General features: G+C 33.4%; 1 long non-coding RNA gene across 1 annotated transcript; it reads right to left on the bottom strand.

The window, feature by feature from the left end:
- Positions 1-5,627: 5,627 nt before the first annotated feature.
- On the bottom strand, positions 5,628-18,122 carry LOC129218709 (uncharacterized). Its single transcript, XR_008580366.1, has 3 exons — positions 17,954-18,122; positions 6,723-6,895; positions 5,628-5,871 (listed from the first exon to the last, which is right to left on the bottom strand). It is a non-coding gene; the product is annotated as an uncharacterized LOC129218709 (long non-coding RNA).
- Positions 18,123-20,168: the final 2,046 nt, after the last annotated feature.

Here is a 20,168-nt window from a genome sequence, read left to right as displayed (position 1 = left end):
TGATATCTTGCAATGTTTGAATGTGATTGCGATTTGAAGCTTTCAGTAGTATTCTCGAATTCATTGGGTGGCAACGAAAAGTCATGTAATTATCGCACCTTTTTTTTTTTTTTTTGACTTGATCCTTCACTAATGTGTTGTAGCACCACATGTATTATGTTTTCCCTACATTATGCAAATTATTTTGCACAAATTTAGGTTTTCATTTGTTTCTTAAGAGAAATTCCAACGTGAATATAATGTGCTTATAACATCTTCCTATGGAATAGGAATAAATTATGAAGTATAATATTCACCATTCAAGAGTCAATGGGTGTAAGGATCAGTGGGATTTTCATAGTCTTTTAGATTACATGGAGCAATTGTGTATATCCACAACAGTCACCAGATGCATCTACTCCAACCCTCTCCGGGGTACAAACGGGAGGTTTATTAAACATTTTAAATGGCTACTTTCTTACTAAATTGATCTAAAATCATACATAGCTATCCGTAAAGAAATTACATAAAGGCAAATCAAAGTGATAATAAATGAAAAATTATCATATAAGATTTGTGCTACAATATGATTTAAGTGAAAAACCAACGCAAATAAAGCACAAATTCTGAAGAAAAATTTTCTCAAAATTATTCTGAAGAACAATTCTTGAGAATTTTTCTTCAGAATTTGTGCTTTATTTACGTTGGTTTTTCACTTTAATCAAGGTGATAACTGTCTGAAATTTAAATCCTTTTCGAATAAGAGTTATCAAACAGTTTCTGCACTAATCTTTCCAAGTAGTTTGCTTCTGCAGTAAATTACTCTAACTGAAAATTTCTGAGCTTAATATTAATGAATACTTCCTGTGATACTGTGCAGCGATGCGTTGGAAAACGTGTTTCTCGAAACATTATTTCACTTTTATGGAACACATTTTATGGTTACCAGAACTACTTACATGATTAATGGATTCCGAAATTATTTTATACCAAACATAATAAGAGTGCACTGCGGAAAAGAAAAACAACGAAGCGATCGATTTTAGGTTGGGTATTTTTTACTTGATAGATAGCTTTTCTGCCCTGCGACATGTTGGTAATTTCTCAACTCTTTCATTTGTCGCAAAAGCTACACTGTTCTTCCAAGTTGATCCTTTCTCCCTTTACCATGTTCACGTTATATACGAATTGAAATTGAACACATTTAATGTGTTGCGTTTAATCTTTTCATTTTACTGACCCAATATATTAGGAAGGCAAATTCAGCGTCAGTTTAACATTGATAATAATAACAATATTGCTTTTGTTTCATTTTTGTCTCAAAAGTGTAGCGGAAAGTTGAGAATATATCCCTTAACTCAGAAAGCTTTTTGACCATAGAAAAGGACTAAAACTAACCATATTCACTTAATTTTTTCCACCGCCAAGACTTTTTAAATTTGATTGAATTGTCTAAGAAGTCATTAAAATAGAAAAAAAAAGAAAAAAAAAAGAAAACAATGCTATTAGTTATTGTTCAGTTGAGTGCAGAAAGTTCTTGAACTCAAAAAGTAAATTAGACTGATCGTAGCGGTTCCCAACTTTTTTTCCCTTGCGAATCCCTTTCAAACTCCGAAGAATTTGGTGAACTCCCTGTGCAGTAAGCAATAAGTAACAAGCAAGAAAAAAAAAAAAAAACTCACACGCAATAAAGAACAAAAACATCACTGCAAAATAAAAGAGTACAAACTGAAGTGACCGCTAGAAAATGAACGCAAAACATATTGAACTAAAAACAAATAAGTGTTCTTTTTTTCTGAATTACTTCATTTTTGATTAAAATTTTCAATGGGATGGTTGTGGAATAAAGAAGCTCAAAGTTTGACTAAAATATCCGACAGTTTCAATCTTACATTAAATTCAGCATTTAAATTGCTTTTGTATTTATTTCTGTGTGTGTTGAAAATTCTTTTTCACGTAGAAATGTTATCCAAAAGGAAAAGGGTAATAAAATTCTTAAAATATCCTTTTCTGACACAACAGTACATTTATTTGTGACACTGAATCAGAAGCCAATTATAGAATGATCATTAAAAATACCTTTTAGAAAACTGTCTCAGAATAACTAAATGTTTTTTTTCTACCAGTCTGCCAGTAAAATTAAATAGATCTCTTAAATTTATATCTTCTTGAAAAGGATTAGAGTCGAATTGTTTGATAGAGATATACTGCGTACGTTCATCGTTTGAGTGCTGAAGAATTTTCTTTAATTTATACTAAAAACTAGAATTTATACTAAACGTGCGAAATAAAATGCGTAGTTATTTTGTTTTTTGAAACAATAAAATAACTATAATTAACTTCAATTGTTTCAAAAAAGGTGGTTTTGATCAACAAAAATATTATTAGGTTCCCTTATTACAAGAGAATTTTTCTGCACAAATTCCATGAATTCCTTTTCATGCGCAAATTAAGCGCAAGTTCTAATTCCATTGATGTTTTTTTTTTTTTTTTTTGAGCAATCACGATTGCTTATTGTTCTCATTTGACTGTTTTGAATTCCTATCATTTTATTTTCCCACCAGTACCCACTGCCAGCACCACCGTCGCGTCGACCGGCCTCACGATGCTGCTCCTCTTGCGAAAACCGTCTCAAGGTTGTGTCCATATCCTACACACACACGCATACACACACATACACACACGCATGCCTGCGCACAGACACAAATATATATACACATACACACACTCATGTCTGCACAACAGACACAAACACATATGCCTACATACACACACACACGAAGGCCTACATATTTACGCGTGTACACACACAGCACTCCATACACACCACGCACACACATGCATACATACACACGCACACACACACACATGCGCCTATACAAACACACACGCGCATTCATACACACACACGCTCGTGATTGCGAACAACATAATTTGAATTCAAGATGCCAAAAATTCAAATTAATATGTTTTTTTTTACAATATATTTTCTCTTTTTTATTTTTTTATTTTTTTACTGTGAACCTCACAGTGCCGCAAGTGTTTTTTTTAAGTGAAATGTTTTTTCACACCTCCTGAAGTATTTTTGGGCTTTTAACTGGTTCTTCTTGAAAATTATAGCAACAAAGAGTAGCGCGATCGCACTTCTACGCATTTTAATTACACCACAAGAGAAAAGTAATAGCTCTTCGTCACACTCAAACGGCAAAGAAACTAAGCATCGAAAATTAACTATAAATATTTTAGACATTCGCTTATGCTCCATAAAATGCTCCCATTAGTTTCAATCGAATTTTTCGATCAAAAGCGACTGAGAAAACCAAGGAATTCGTACGTTTCCATTGTATTCAAAAATTGAACCTTTCCGGCCCTGCTTCAGTTCTATGATGCTCAATGAAAACGATGAAAACCCACTCCTTGTAATGACAGACTAAATTAATGAAATTTAAAAAATACGTGAGCAATTATGGCAACATTTGCATCTAAAGAGCATCGAATGGGCTAGAGACAAATGAATTAATGATTAAAAAAAAAAACAGTTGAACTTAAGGGCTTTATATCTAACAAGCATTTCGAAATTCCGCCATTACAATATTGTTTTCGCGAATCCCCTTTATGCCTCTTGTGAACCCCCAGGGGTTCGCGAACCACCAGTTGGGAACCGATTAGATGAAGACAAAATCAATAAATAATTAGTCTGGACAACCATATTGATTTTCAACCCTCGAAATTCCCCGCATTTTTTTTTTTTTACTTAAAACAAATGAGCAAAATCTGAAATTTTAACTATCGCATTTGCAAATATAAAAATTGTTGAAATACAACTTATCCAAAAAGTAGCCAAACAAAGTTAAAATATATGGAAAGAATCACCATATTTAATTTCATCTATTCTACACAAATTGTGTATTTTGCATATAACACACTATTGTACAACCTGCCGTTGGGGGGGGGGGGGGGTCCGACCTTTTTCATACGGGACGCTCAGGTTGATTCTAATATTTTACTAAAATTGATGACATTTTCAAACTGAAAGCTTTTTTTAATTTCAACCCTTTAATTTTTCAAGGATTTAAACTGAAATAATTAGTGCAAAAATTCTAACAAGTCATTGAGGTAATGCTATGGGTATTTGCCTTTTGAGGCAATATATATTTCTTTGTGCCGCAATTCAGCATGAGATTTTTTATAGTTTATGCAGTATATGACATTAGGACATTCGACTTTAAGAAAGTCTTAACTCTATATTTTATCGCCTCGAGAAAAACCAGTCTTGATCAGTTAAATATGTTATCCATTATGAAACCTCCACCAAAGTTTAAAATCATGTTTTTCTTCTTAAATGCCATGCCTATTAATTTTTTTTTCATTGCACAACACAGTTAAATTCCATATTGTTGTCCAGGACATGTGTTGCTGTGCATTTTTAAGATGAGGCACCAGTTTTGACAGTTTTAATTTTGTATCCCTCCATCTTCGCGGGCCTTTTGGAAAATTCATCTAATTGTCCTGCAGCTTAGTTAGCTTTAAAGCTATTGAAATTCGTCTAAAATATGCTCTGCGCCGTCTGCCAGTTTCTCGACTATGGTGCATTCAGGGAGACTTGTTAGCGGACGTAAACAAAGAGGGTTGCTGTTTGGCGCCAATATTTGCCACTTTCATAAATTACTCATTGGGTAGGCGATTCTTCTCAGGAACATTTCTTATATCTGATTGGCGCTGTTTTCGTCATCCCTATTGTCAATCAGACAACTGTATCGCCAAATGTCACGTTGCTTAGTTCACTTTCACTGTCCGAGTTCTCGCTGAATTCACTACAGTATAGAAATCCGATGTTCAAACCATAGATGTAGGCATACAAAGAGAAACCGGCGCAATGAATGGGCAAGCGTCCGAAACGCGGGCAAACAACTTTTGCCGTAACCAGATAGAATGCTGACACCGTTGCATGCTTGTAAGCTTTACTTTTGCTCGTTTACTTTAAGTTTCGCGCATTCAATGGCGGCCAGTGGCTGTCGCTACGGAGTTGTGCATCTAGTTACACTGCACTTCAATCGCAAGGAAATTATCGATAGTAATGCGCAAAAACAAATCGGCTTGTTCAAAAATCCTACAGTAGTAATCGCACTGAGAAAAGTCAATCACAGAAAAAGTTAGGGTCGTTCGGTCGAAGTCAAAGGTGTAGAACGAGTTAATGGAAAATCTCTTCAAAGACTAAATCAACTCCACTTAAACAAGAGTTGATTTGGGAAATCTCTGAAGTTGTAAAAATTCACTTTTTTGTGAGTCGCTATTTTCAATGAATCAGTCTCTATGCGATGGATATTGATATCTATGACGAAAAAAAGGGGGCATTTAAAAATAGAGCTTTTTAAGCTGCTCTATCCTTATCTACAAAACATTTTGTTAGGAATTTATTTTATTTATTTATTTTTTCACTTTTGTCTCTTTTTCTTTTTTAAAACAAATATTTAAAATTCAACGGATCTTTTTCGAGCACCATGTATTTAAAGTTAAAATACTAATATTAAATATTATTGATGTTCATTATGCTGCTAAAATGCAACAGCTTAATTAGCCCCATGTTCAGGATTTTTAAGAATTACGGCAATTGTATGAGAATGAAAATAAAACAATGTATACCATACTATAGCAAGAAATTTTATTAAACTAAAAATAATTCGCACAAAATGGAAAACAAGTTTTTTCTTCTAAAATCTTACTCATCAGCTAAATATGCTATGTACACAGTAACGGTTTTTTTTAATTGACTTCATTTCATAAAATGCAATTGAGTACTTATAATTCACATGAGCTAATACAGGAACAACTTTATTCTAGATTCTTTTTTGGTGGAGTAAGATTGAAAAAGATGACCCCAGAATTTACAACCTGGAAAAAAAAATAAATACATATTTACAATTATAGAAATTAAAGTAGAATATATTTTCCACTATAAAATAACTTGTCTGTGCTATGAAAACACAATACTTAATGATTAAACTAATTTTACAGTGTAGAATTTAAAACGAAATATCAGTTAATACAAGACAACGTTTACCGAATAAGAGATGTAACAGAAACATGCGAGATTAAAAAATTCTTCATGTGCGAAAAGAAAGAATACTTAGAAAATACATTAAAGGGTAAAGTGAAATATTATGAAAAGTGGTAAAATTCTTTGTCGAAGTATATCCTCAAACTATTAAATATATTCCTAAATGTCATCAAAAGTTCTTCATGAAAGTTGAAGCATTGAAAACTTAAGAAATAGTTTTGAGTGTAGCTGGATTAGCTCATACAATCTTAAAGGCTTTACTAATATCCAAAAGATTGCTTTTGTAAAGTGAGCTAAACGGGGTTGACATTTTTTTGGTTACTTGAAACTACTCAAAAGAGTTTTTGCAAATTTAAATGAAATTCAAATTTTCTCTCTTAAACTAGAGAAGCTATAGTAATTGTTGCCTTTTTCATATCCCACTCTTGCAGAAAGTTTTTACTTTTTGGCACACGCAAACGTAATTTTACATCTATAATCTGCTCCTTAGAGGATATTAAAATAATTTCAGCATGGGGATGTTGATGTAGAGTAGACTTTCCCAATAAATCAATTTCGAAACATTATGAGCTTAATCAATCGATTTGCAACCGTTATTTATTTATTATAAAACTTTATCTACTCATTTATTTATGTTTATTCACTCACATTTAAGAAAAAGTTTCTACACGAGAACAGCACTTACATAGGTAACAGTCGTAGCAAAGAATGTTAGTCCAATTAACAGCACAGCGTTATTTCCTCTTTGCCTTCTTTTAAATCCGGATTCAAATGGCTCGTGTGGAATCGGTATGTCATTCATGTGAGGCTCTCGGATCGCAGGAGCATGGGCATCCGACTTTAATCTCCGACCTTCCCCTTAGATTAAAATATGAAAAGGCTTCAAAAGAAATTTTCAGCATGTGATAGCACATTTTTCAATCAAACTGGTCATATACTTCACGTAATTATAATTGGAAAGAAATTCCTTAAAAACTAAAAAACAGTATTTCTTGAAAACAAACATTATATCAAATATTGCAAAATATGCTGCAAAATATTATATCAAATAAAAAAAAGACTACATTAAATACAAAATATATATATATTTTTTCAGTATTGAAAATCCTAGGTAATAAGATTTTTGTTGAATTTCCTGAATAAGTGGACATGGATTATTTCATAAATTCACATCATAAAACAGATATAAAAACAGAAATGCAACTTTTCCCCATTTTTCTAAAAACTAAAAAGGAAATATCATTTCCTCTACGATTGAACACTCCTTGTTTAAAAGTTTTCAAACGTCTGTTTTCCCAACTTTACGAAATTCTAAAGGAAACCCGCAGTGACGAATTAAAAAAAAAAAAAAAAAATCATCACTTGCAAAAATTTACATTTTAAAGAATTTCTCGAGAAATAAGAGAGCAATTGTTCTGTAACTTTTATTACATTAAAAGTATGCTGATATGTTTCAATAAAAATTAGGGGATCAGCAATAAATTGAAAAAACCAAAAACGCTCTCTTTGATCATCCTTCATCATAAATACCAGGAAATGAGTCGTATAAAAACATTTCTTTCAAAAATACAATTTTTTTTTTTTTTTCCGCATGCTTTTGGCTCATGACACGCAGAGATTTCAGTTATGGCTTACCAAACTTTCAGAAAACTTGACAATCTACAAAAAAGTCATAAAGCTAAAGTTCGGAATAAAATTTTAAATCTTTGTTGAAGTATGAACATTCAAAGCAATTAATTTATCACTGCGCATGCGCGAAAGGTACAGTACTGTGCAAATTGATTAGACCCAAGTTCAAAAATTTTCAAAAATGTTGTTCAATTGGTACAGGTTAACATACATGCATGATACTGCAATATAATATGAAATATATCCTCTAGCTTGAATGAAATCGTGTCTATGGTTTGACATGGATTTCAATAATTAGAGCACAGATTTTTGATCTTGTGTCCTCACCAAGACTTTTAACATCCTCAATCTTTATTTTCTTTGTTGAGCAGTCCATTTTACTCACACGCCTTTTTACAATTTGCCACAAATTTTTGAAAGAGTTTACAACAGGAGAATTACCAGGGCAATTCAAAACCGTTAATTGCGTTCTTGAAAAACAAATTTTTGGAAGATCTTGTTGACATATACTAACATCTCCAGCGAATTTTTGCATCATACGCACAATTTTATCTTTCTATATTATTAGAAATGTTATTTTAGAGTTCATCATCCCTTCAACTAGCACTAAGCTGCCAGGTCCTCCAAAAGTAAAATAACCCCAAACATCTCTTCCTGAGGTTGCTTATTAATTAAGATGTTTTCCCTGCGAGTTCTCTATCACTTCGACACACTTCCACAATTTTCTTTAAAAATATGTTGGTTCAATTAATTTGCACAGTATTGTAGATAACAGAACTTTCAAAATTTGCTGGGCAATAGACTTGGCAACTCATTAAAAAAAAATTATAGTTGAATATCATAAAAACTTAAAAAGGTATCGGTGACTTTATGAGCTGCATTTCAATTATTCTTGCATAGATAAATGTTGATTTTTTTTTTTTTTTCTAACAGTTCCACTGTCGAATAAATCTAGCGAACGGTCCTTTTCAGTTTTGAAAAAATTATTTACGAAATAAAATGAGAGAAGAGAGACTGAATTATTCAGCTTTTTTATACATAGACAAGAGATGACCGGCGTCGACACTATAAAAAAAAATAATAATAATGATTTTGCTACCAATAAAACACGACGAAAATTCATATAAGGTACTTAAATGAAAAATTATTGTACAACGATATGGCTTTCAATTTCTGTTTTTCTTTATTTTTTATTTTATTGGAACTTCAATGTTTTACTTAGTTTGGGGGGGGGGGGCCCAAAATTTTTACCGCTTAGGGCCCCCACTTCACTTGATCCGCCTCTGCAAATCTTTAGATTTTCCAAATGTGCACTCCTTAGCTTGTAATCGCGCTTCAATAAATCGGATAATCAATTTTTTTTTTGTTTTACTAATCTGACAGGCTGTCCTAGACGCATCCACCAGTAAGAAATACCAACATTTGATGTAGGTACTCGACAAGATGTAAGGTATCTCCCCGATGTTTATCTGACGCGCTCGAATAAATCTCCAAAAACACTTTGGGTTCCCCTACTAATCAATTGCCTGCAAAAAATTCAAATTAGTTCAACAGAAAAAAGGAAGAAAGAAAAAGGGCTGAAAATAAGCTTTGTGGATTTTCAAAAGCTTTTTAGCAAAAACTGCAAAAACGACGTCAGTTGTAACTTTACTGATCCCTTAATAATTTTACTTTGAATTTTTTTGCTTATAGCTCCATTCCTACTCATTAAAATACATTCAAACCGGCTTTTTTTATTAATTTTTCTATTCTTTTTTTAAATTTCAAAGTCTTATGAGCAATTTTTTCCACATGAAAAATGACTCCTTATATGAGGGCATTTCGATCAAATCATTTTCTTTCATAAAACTGTTTTTCCTATCATAGATTCATTCTTAGTATACTTTTGTGCTATATTTATTAAAACATATTACAGACATTTATTACCTGTAAAATCTCACAAACTCAAAAGTTTTGCGCCTAGAATTAATGCACCTAGAAGCAAAGGGGTTAAGTGCCAAAATTAAAAATTCAGACTTATAGATAACTAGTAGCAATGGTGGCAAGAGAAACTTTCACCTGTTTTGAGGCAAGAGATGGTAATAGTAGCACTGATACAACATGATTTAGAATATACAACATGATTTAGAAAAGATTGAATGAAAGCTTACCGAACGGTTTGAACTTCGCACTCATTTTACTCAAAACTTACCCTTTTTCTTTTTTAAATTTTTTTTTAAAACCAGTTTTCTCAAAATTTTTTGATTTTTCAAATTTTGCATTTTTTGTCCATGAACAGTATTTTAAGTCCGCAAGGGAGGTCAAAGGATATATACTCAATGCATATTATTTGGAAAAGCAACAAAAATTATGCCCCCACAACATATATGAAAATACTTTGTTTGCTCAAAGCCAGGGTAGTGGGCATCAGCTGCCCCTTCCCCCCCCCCCAAAAAATGATGGGCCTGGTTTTACTGGCAGAAAAGACAAACGTAAATTTAAGGAACTGTTATAAGCATCTATGTGAACATTGTTCAAAGCATTTTGATTGAACATAAGTGATACAATGTGATGGTTTTTACTACCAGGAAAGAATTAAAGAGTAAATATAAGGCCAGTGGCGGCTACTGAAGGGGGGGGGGGCAACTGCCTCCACTTTTTATGGTTCATTTATTTATTCTATTTTTCAATTTAGGAACCGAAACTAGAAATTAAAAGAAAAAAAAAAACAGAAGTGTCAAAATTTTCAGGTCATAATTATTTTACATGAAATACACCGCCAGCTCAGCCATTTCCAGCCGAGGACTGCAGTTTCGTGCTTATTAGCACTCATCAGCCCGACATAGGAAATGACTGAGCTGGAGATGGAAAACCTCTAAAGGAAGCCATATTAGCTACCAGTTTGTTTGGCACTCTTGGCTTCCTTAAGAGGTCTTCCATCTCCAGCTCAGTCATTTCCTATGCCGGGCTGATGAGTGCTAATAAGCACGAAACTGCAGTCCTTGGCTGGAAATGGCTGAGCTGGCGGTGTATTTCTTGTATTTCTGCTTTAGCCCTGGCTAATGGGCGGTAATTTACTGAACATAATTATTTTGTTTACTTTGTAGTACAGTGAAACCTGTGTAAGTTGACCACTTGCGGTGCACCACTTTAGTGGTCAACTTAAACAAGTGGTCAACTTACAGAGGTTGATTTATATGACATAGGCTAATTCCGTGACTGAAAAAAGCGGTCAACTTACAAGGGTGGTCAACTTCACAGGTTTTACTGTACATCTGTTTACGAAACATTATTTAGCACAAGCGGTAAGTTTTAGTTTACGTATTCATGGTTTAGATATTAGTAAATCAATTGTTTTACTTAAACAAGCCATACTTGCTTAATGAAATCATTACCCAGAGTTTGTGACATTTCAAAATACTTTGGGGCAAGTAATGTAAGTCTCATGTCTAAGTGTTTCTTTGGGGAAAGTTATTGTGTACATAATCAAAATCTTAAGAAAAACGTGCGTTAAATTGTTAGATTTGCATCAATTACCACTCATATGCTGAAGATGGAAAACCTCTAAAGGAAGCCATATTAGCTACCAGTTTGTTTGGCACTCTCGGCTTCCTTAAGAGGTTTTCCATCTCCAGCTCAGTCATTTCTTATGCCGGACTGATGAGTGCTAATAAGCACGAAACTGCAGTCCTCGGCTGGAAATGGCTGAGCTGGCGGTGTATTTCATGTATTTCTGCTTTAGCCCTGGCTAATGGGCGGTAATTTACTGAACATAATTATTTTGTTTACTTTGTAGTACACCTGTTTACGAAACATTATTTAGCACAAGCGGTAAGTTTTAGTTTACGTATTCATGGTTTAGATATTAGTAAATCAATTGTTTTACTTAAACAAGCCATACTTGCTTAATGAAATCATTACCCAGAGTTTGTGACATCTCAAAATACTTTGGGGAAAGTTATTGTGTACATAATCAAAATCTTAAGAAAAACGTGCGTTAAATTGTTAGATTTGCATCAATTACCACTCATATGCTCTCAAAACCACCCTTAGCAAAAATTTTGTACCTTTTTTTTTATTTTACTGCAGCTAAAAATCCTATGGATTTTAGTTGTTTTAATTTTTTTTGCCCCCTCATTTTTTTAGTCCCAAACGCCGCCTCTGTATACGGCAGTATCATTCAGTGTCTAATTTATCTATAGTCCCATGTGGCCTGGCCTAGCTCTGACAGCCCTCAAGAATTATTAATCACAGGTGTATTGAAGGATAAGGAAAGGACTGTTTATTGAATGAATTCAACAACCTTGTCAAAAATAATCATAACTTTTAACCAAGGTTTAATTTCTACCAAAAAGCAATGGCTCCTTATAAACCAGGGTTGCTATTTTATCCACTTTTTTTTTTTGTGTTAGAAGTCTGGGGCAGTGGAAAAAATTGGACAGCTTAAAAATCTGCCAATTTGCCATTCATGTTTGGTACTAAAGTTATTATGATAATGTAATCGAATTATTATACAATTTAACTACATAAGTTATTAAGAAAGATTCTTTTAAATTAATCATTTAGTGGAAATATAATACAAATACAAATGTGACGACCAGCAACAGGCTCTGGGCCCAGCTAGGCAGGTCCTAGTCAATTAATTAGTCCCCAATGAAGATCAATGGCCCTCTTAAAGCTATCCACTCCCTTGCTCATTACCGCCTCTTCCGGTAAGCTATTCCAAGTGCCCACGACCCTGCTAAAGTAGTTGTTTTTCCTGATTTCCAAGTTAGCCTGAGATTTAAATAGCTTAAAACAATGACCCCTTGTCCTGCTTTCCCCGCAAAAATTTAATCCATTTACATCTTTCATTTTGATAAATTTAAATAACTGAATCCCCTCTGACTCTCCTTTGCTCCAGGCTATACATGTTAAGCCTATTAAGTCTGGTATCATAATCTAAATCTGAGAGTCCCCTTACTAATTTAGTTACCCTTCTTTGAACCCTTTCCAAGACAAAAATATCTTTTTTCAGATAAGGCGACCAAAACTGAACAGCATACTACAAATGAGGTCTTACTAAACTCCTATATAAAGGCAGAAGAACTTAGTTAATTTAAATTTGTTTGAAATAGATCTATTGATAAACCCAAGCATTTTGTTGGCTTTGTTACTAGCAATACTGCACTGTTGACCAAACTTGAAGTCCTGATTTATTCAGTAAGTTACAGACCCTAAGCCAGGGTTAAGGCAGAACTACATATAATATATTAACAGTCCGGTTATCCCAATCAGAGATTGGAGTTTTTTCCTTGTTATGGACTCATCAGTCTGAAATAGGGAAGAACGGAGCTGTAGGAGGTGTCTCATTGAAGCTGAGAGTGCCAACAAAACTGATAGATAAAGTATAAAGAGAGTCTGGTGACATTGTGTAATTCAAGTCATAAATTGAAGGCAAAGTTTGGGCATTAAAATGAGATAACATCTGCCTCCACCTAGGTTATTCCCTATTCTAGAATGATGATTTCATAACAAAGACAAAACTGCAGTCTCCGGAGGGGATAACCGGGCTGTCGGTACATTGCTTGTAGTTCTGCCTTAGCCCTGGCTTAGGGGTGGTACCTTACTGCTCAACATCCAAACTTTTGCCTTCAATTTATGAGTTGAACCGCACCATGTGTGCAGACTCTTGCTGGTGAGATAAATTTCATTTATCTACCAGTTTGTTGGCCCTCCCAGCTTTAATGAGATGACTCTTCCAGCTTGGTTCTTGGTTCCAGGCTGATGAGTGCATAACAAGGATGAAACTGGGCTGTCTGCATATTGCACGTAGGGTCAAGTAACTTACTGCTCAACAATTAAAATAAAGATTAAATTTTTTAAAGAAATGTATACATATTTGGATATACATATCATAATAGCACAAGAAGTTCTGGCTTAAGTCGAAGTAGATATTAAACCAAAAGTAAACATAGTTATCAAAATCTTGAACCAAAACAAAAAGGCTCAGCTTTAAATTTATATTACTGTCGTAACAAATTCAACTGAATTTCAATGTAACGTAATTTCTTATTTTATGATATTTCATATTTGAGACACATACATTTCACAATTTTTCATACTTTAAAACAAATGAATCTTTTATGATTGCTTCTAAATACATTAAAACTTAATGTATTCATCTGTTTTATAAACGTGCTACCATAAAGAAAAAAAAGTCTTTTTAAATAAACTAAATCAATATTTCACATAGTATTATGTATCAATTAAAAGAATCAATATATATAATTATTATTATTAAGTTATTCATATTTATTCTAGAATTTTTTATTCACTGAAAATAGTGGACATTTTTTCCAGAGCAGTTTTTTCTACTGTTTTTTTTTTTTTTTTTTTTTTTTTTTCTGGAATGAAACCATTGTACCATCCTGATATAGACCCCCCACAATTTATTTTTATGCGTAAGTGACTTGACTATTGTCTATAAAAATTTGCATTATAAATTAATTGTCAAGAAGTACAAGAGTGCACTCCTGTGAGCAGGGCCGGCACCAGGGGGGGTGCTACATCCCCCCTCACATTTTTCAGAACTGGGGCCGCCAATTTCATTTTAGCGATGCAATAAACGAAGAAAAAAAAAAACTCTTCGTTGTTTTAAAAAATTAAAATATTAATCATAAATGAACAATTGAAATAACTGACAAAAAGTATTTTTTCTGTAAAATTTGAATAGAAAATACAATATTAAAATACGATTTAGGAACATCCATAATTCTCTCTCTAAGCTAGAGCTGCGAAAATGTATGCTTCAAACATTTTTAATGCAAAGAAAAGTATTCTCTTCACTATTCACTAGGACGCAGAGTGGGTATGTCTACCTAATCAGAAACTATGGGCCCGGCTCAAACTAAAGTATTGTGCATAGAGTAAAATTAGCATAATAGGAGGGAGGACCGGTGATAAAACTAACATTGTGCACGCTGTCTCTTGGCGGCTCTGGTTATACAAAACCACGCTTCATGGTTTCTCAGTTTAAAAAAAAAATAGATAAATACTAAATAGGATAGCTTCATATGGGCCACCGCAAAATTTCCACATGTAATTTTTTTGATGAAAAATATTGTCCTGAAAATTATTGCTAAGTGCAGAAAAATGCATGGCTCGCCGAAATATATTTGACATAGAGGAAAAAAAAAACAGCTAAATGCCAAGAGATATTCGGAGTATTGTAATGAATACTCACACCAAAAGTTCTAAATGTTGGAATGTAAAAATCATAAGTAAATCAAAGCTTGATCAAGAGATGCAGGAGCCCTATTTAAAATAAAATAAGTGGAATAAAGACCTAAGATATCGCAGAAAATTACCACATCCGTTTAAAATGTTAAAAGTTCTTTTTCTGGGACCTCCGACAAATTTCAAGAAAACAAAAATATTAGGCTGGAAATTGAAAATTTTAGCATGGAAAATTCAAGCAAATAATCGTATTTGGGAAAGGAAAATTGGAAGAAAGTATTGCCACAATATGTTTATCAATCATTAAAATTTAAATGAATATAGGGACATAGCCAAACTGAGAGAAGAGTGGGGAACTCCAATCTCTTCTTTTTACGTCCCCAAAGCTGGCCTGGAAGTAAGTTTTTAAGACTTATAGGTTTTGAAAAACATTTTAGGAAAACGTTCTTAAACCCCATCCTTTGCCCCAAGATCATTAAAGAGGGTCAACACATGAGTATTTAGGACTGCAATTTCGAAAAACCATGAGAGTGCTCCCAACGTAACGCTCTCTTAATCATTTATCATCACTCAAGGTCGAATAAATTTCTTTTTCTTTTTTTTTTTAACTTTAATTTAAAGAAATAGTTGTCATGTTTATGTGACCAGAGTAAAATAAGGATTGAAAGTAAACGTTTACACCCTGGTACTGCAGCTTAAGCTATGCTTATGCAATTATTAAAAAATGTACAATTGTTACCTTCTAGGGATTGTTTTAACTGCGCAATTGAGAGGCCTGTCCCAAAATTTTTAAGTCCTTCCCTTGTTTTATTATCATGAATTGGAACAGTCTCAGCATATTGAAATATGTGTTGGTTGTTCAAGGAATGATCACCGCACAGGCCAACTTGCCCTGGGCCTAGGGCCCCATCTTCTAAGCGGCCCCAAAATACTTACAAGAATTATGCATAGCATAACAATTATGTAATAAATGCATGTACTTTCAAAATAACAATAAAAAATTGTGACTTGTTAATTGGAATAAAAAACTTCCTTAAAGGAGAATTTTTTCATTCTGACAGTAACAACTTTAGGGTGTCATAATTATAAGGGGCCATAAAGAGGATTCAGAAATGCATATGATAAATGATTTATACAAAGTTCTGTGAAAGACAAAGAAGCCCCCAAAATGCATTCTGACGTACCCCAAACCTGTAAATAAACCACTGACTTCCACTATAGAGTCTTCAGAGGGCCTCGACATTATTGTGGGCCTAGGGCCTCATTTTTAGTTAGTCGGGCCCTGCTCCCTGGAAAAAGTTGAAATCACGAGCCTGAATATGATAAATACCATCAGCTTCGACAAAAGGAATTTAAGCGCTCTGGATACTGTTTTAACCAGGGCTGCAGAATCAAAAGGGAAATGACCAACTCTAGCAAACCCTCCAACTACTGAAATTTAAGAGCATTCGAAAACAGGCAGGGTTGGCCGGATTGGACCCTATGGGTTTTTTTTTGAAAAAACCCATTTAAAAAAACACATTATTTAGCCCACTTTTGGGTTTTTTTTAATTTTTTGAGAAGTTTTTTAAAAAAGTAATTAATTTAAATACTTTTACAATTTAAACTTCTATTTTATTTGTTCTTCACCACAGACAATGGACATAAAAAATGAATTTTGAACTTTAATAGTATTTCTTAACTCTTAACGGCATTAAAAATACTTCAAAGATTTAAAATATATATATTTAACTTTTATCTTTAACTGTTCAATAAATAACTCAAATTATCTTGACTAAGTCCTGTCACGTCTGGTTTTCTCAATATTTGTAGATTGTACAGAGGAAACTACTCTAGCTAAAGGGCTTTCATGTGAATTATTTTCTGCAACCCAACACGTCACAAATTTCGAATTAACAAGTTATATTTTTTTTTAGAAATTAACAGGTTTTACAAATGGTCGGACAGAAAACAGAATAGGATGTACAGTATTTTCATTATCTTACAAAAAAGTTTAATATTTCTTAATCTGTACACAGAAATAGAAAAACAGGCAACATAAAATTCAAAGAAATGTCTTGATTAAGCTGGAATTCAGTAAATAGGGATTTAAACTACTTGAGGTTCTACAGTAGTTTTGCATAAAAAAAATGAAATACAATAAAGTAAAATGCAAAAAAAAAAAAAAAAATAGTAGTAATTAAAAACGAACAATAGATTTTATCACTCAAGAAGTAATTTTGCCTTAACTGTTAGTAATCATGGAAACTAAAAAATCTGAAACTTCACCATTCTTGGGTTTCATCGTCTTTCATACTCTTCTTCAGAAAACGCTGAATTTTAACTAGTTTTCCAGCTTTTTTACCCCAAGACAATTCTTGTGCTTTGTTTATATACTTACGCTACAATATGCTACAAGTACCCTACATTTTCCCTAAAAAAAGACAAAAAAACCCACATTTCTTTTAAAAAACCCAGCTTTAGTTGGGTTTTTTTGGGTTTTATTTAAAAAAACCCAAAAAACCCTGGGTCCATGGGCTTTTTTAAAAAAACCCGGGTTTTTGCCAACCCTGAAAACAGGAGGAAAAAAGATAAGACTCCCGCTCAGACTCTTGGAATTTTAAAGCTCTCAGCTCCAACACTTTTTGCACAACACCAGTCCAACTTTGAATTCATGACTCTGACTTTGCAGCCATGTTTAAAACATTGAAGAATTTCTAGAACTTGATGATCGTTACTTTAATTATTTAATGATCATGCTTTTTCCCACTGAAAACAACCTTATCAATCAAGATAACTTTGAATTCATCGGTATGATTTTTATATCTTGGCCGCAAGTTTTTTATTTAAACACGAATGTTGTCTTGAAAGCATGCCCGAACTGCAGAATATAAAACAGGGAGAAGTTTGAAAAAGCGCTATCTCATTACACTGAAAAATCCGTAAAGGACATGGATCCCTAAATGATAGGTGTACGTTAAGAGGGGTTTCACTACATGTTCATTGCTTGATGTTTATAACACAATCCGCTCTTTATGAATTGAAGTTAACATCGTAGCTTATCAAAGGATGTATGCAAACAAAAAAATATTTCAATTTGATTTAACTTACGAATAAATTTTTTTGCGATAGAACTCAATGTTGTACTTCTACATGTAAGCAATTTTAGAGGTAGCATTTTTTACTTATTTTTTAATCGTATTTCGTATATAAAATCGAACAACGTTTCAACCGCAGAAGACTAAGGTCGTGCAAGGTAAACAAACAAACGCAGACTTGTAGCTGTTCTTCTTCTCTCGACCAGCGCAAATTAATCTATCTGGAGTAATAAACAGGACGAAGAGCTAATGGTAAGAAGAAGAAAGGTTATGATGCCTCAGTGGCTGAGAGGTTACGGAGGTAAAAAGTAAAAAAGTCCTCACGTTTGACGAGCTGGTTAGCTTCTTTCTAGTACAGTAAAATTAGGCCAAAAAATGACCAAACCCAAACATCCAAAAAAAAAAGTGAAACCTGTTGCAAATTATTTCTTACCCTTCCCGAGACCCACGTGATAACAGGCCAGACAACTCCCCTCCCCCCCGCTTCGTTACGCCACCAGTAGTCGATCTTTGAACTTGGCGCGAAACTTAAAAACAGTGCAGTTTACCAGTAGTGTTGCTTGCTCTGGTTGATATAGATGAAATAGGAAATATGTAACTTCGGATGCACATTTTTGAATACAATTCTGTTGGATTTATCTCTTCCTTCCCACGTACCGGAATGTAGAGGCAATTAAAAAATATATGTATAATATAAGTCTTAAGTATCTGCTGAGTGAAAAGTGAGTCAGCGAGTTCCGCTGCCGAACAACCTGCATGTAAAGCAAAAAGCTGGACGCCTCATGGAATAAATTTTAAAGTTCGGAGGTAAGTACTCTTTTCTCAGATAAACAAATTTACATTTTATGCAGTTAAGATTTCTTAAGTTTTCCTCCATTACACAAACAATTGTCAGTTTCCTTTCCGATATCTTTGTCTGTAATTTGTAATTTCAGCATACTGCTTTAATATTTGAAACGGTTGACTTGCAACTTTTTATTTCTTTATTTTTTCAACTTTGAACACGCATTTATTCGAAATGGATTTTCCAAACTAACAATACACATATGTCAAAATTTTCTGCGAATATACTTGTTGCTATCAGAAGCGTAACTTGGTGTTGATATTCAGTAAAAATGTAAACAAGTTTATTGAAACAGGCTTTTAACTGAACTAATCTTATATTTTCGGTTTCGATTAAATTGTTTTATACGCTAGCATGTGTTATTTTGATCAAAAAACATTCCTTGATGGGTTTCCGTAGTTCTGAGATAAAAGATTAGATTTGAACGCCGGAGGTCGTGGGTTCGATACTTAAACATTTCCCCCAACTACGCCCCTGCAATGTTATTCAAACAAGCTGGTTCTGTGCGTAAATTAAAAAATATATATATGTTTTTTTTTTTCACTGTTATCTTTAGGTTTTATGATATTTATGCACACATTGTGGTTAAGTTAACGGTATTCATAATTTCTGGGCTTGCGAAAGATTAATTTTGAGCAGTGGATACACAACGTGTTTTTGCCAAATGCTCTATGCTTGTTTGTTTATGCTTAAAAAGGGCAAAATGTCTTGAACTACATATTTTTTGAACTCCTTGGGTTTTCTGTTAATAAGCTTTCAGGAACTCTGAAACTGTAACATAAATTGAATTAAAGGGCTGTCTATAAAGTATGTTACAAACTTTTGAACAAATCCCCCCCCTCCTCCTTGTTACATGTAACGCTGTTCAACATGAGCATATTGTTATAAACAACGCGTGATGTCACACTTCTTGTTATCCCCTCCCTTCCCCCTGTCACAAAACTGTCACATTGATTTCCTAAAAGAGCATACTTAGCAAAATGTTGATCTAAATTTAACATATATGAGGTTTTAAGTATTAAAGAAAGTTGTTAAAATGGTCATTCTATGAAAAGTTTTTTGAAAAATATTACTTTGTCATCAATTAATGCTTTTTAAAATAATTTTTCAAAAGCCTAAAATGATGAACAATTAAAGCCCCCCCCCCCCACACACACACACAAGAATCATTAGCAGCAGAAAAAGCTAAAAATGGGAAAGTAGCCGAATTCCAAAAAAAAAAGGCTGTTTAGATATTGAACACATTTTTTGATATACAACATACAGTATTCATGATGTATCATTCATTCCTTAATTAACGTTTTTCAAGTTGAATTCCTGTGTAATTTTTCGAGAGTGCCCACCGAAGGGGGGGGGGGTCGGAATCATAGTCTCATAGTAATGA

This window comes from Uloborus diversus, chromosome 3 (genome assembly GCF_026930045.1).
Source record: "Uloborus diversus isolate 005 chromosome 3, Udiv.v.3.1, whole genome shotgun sequence".
NCBI lineage: Eukaryota > Metazoa > Arthropoda > Arachnida > Araneae > Uloboridae > Uloborus > Uloborus diversus.
The sequence above is the reverse complement of the archived record's forward strand: the minus strand, read 5'-3'. Positions and strand labels throughout refer to the sequence as shown.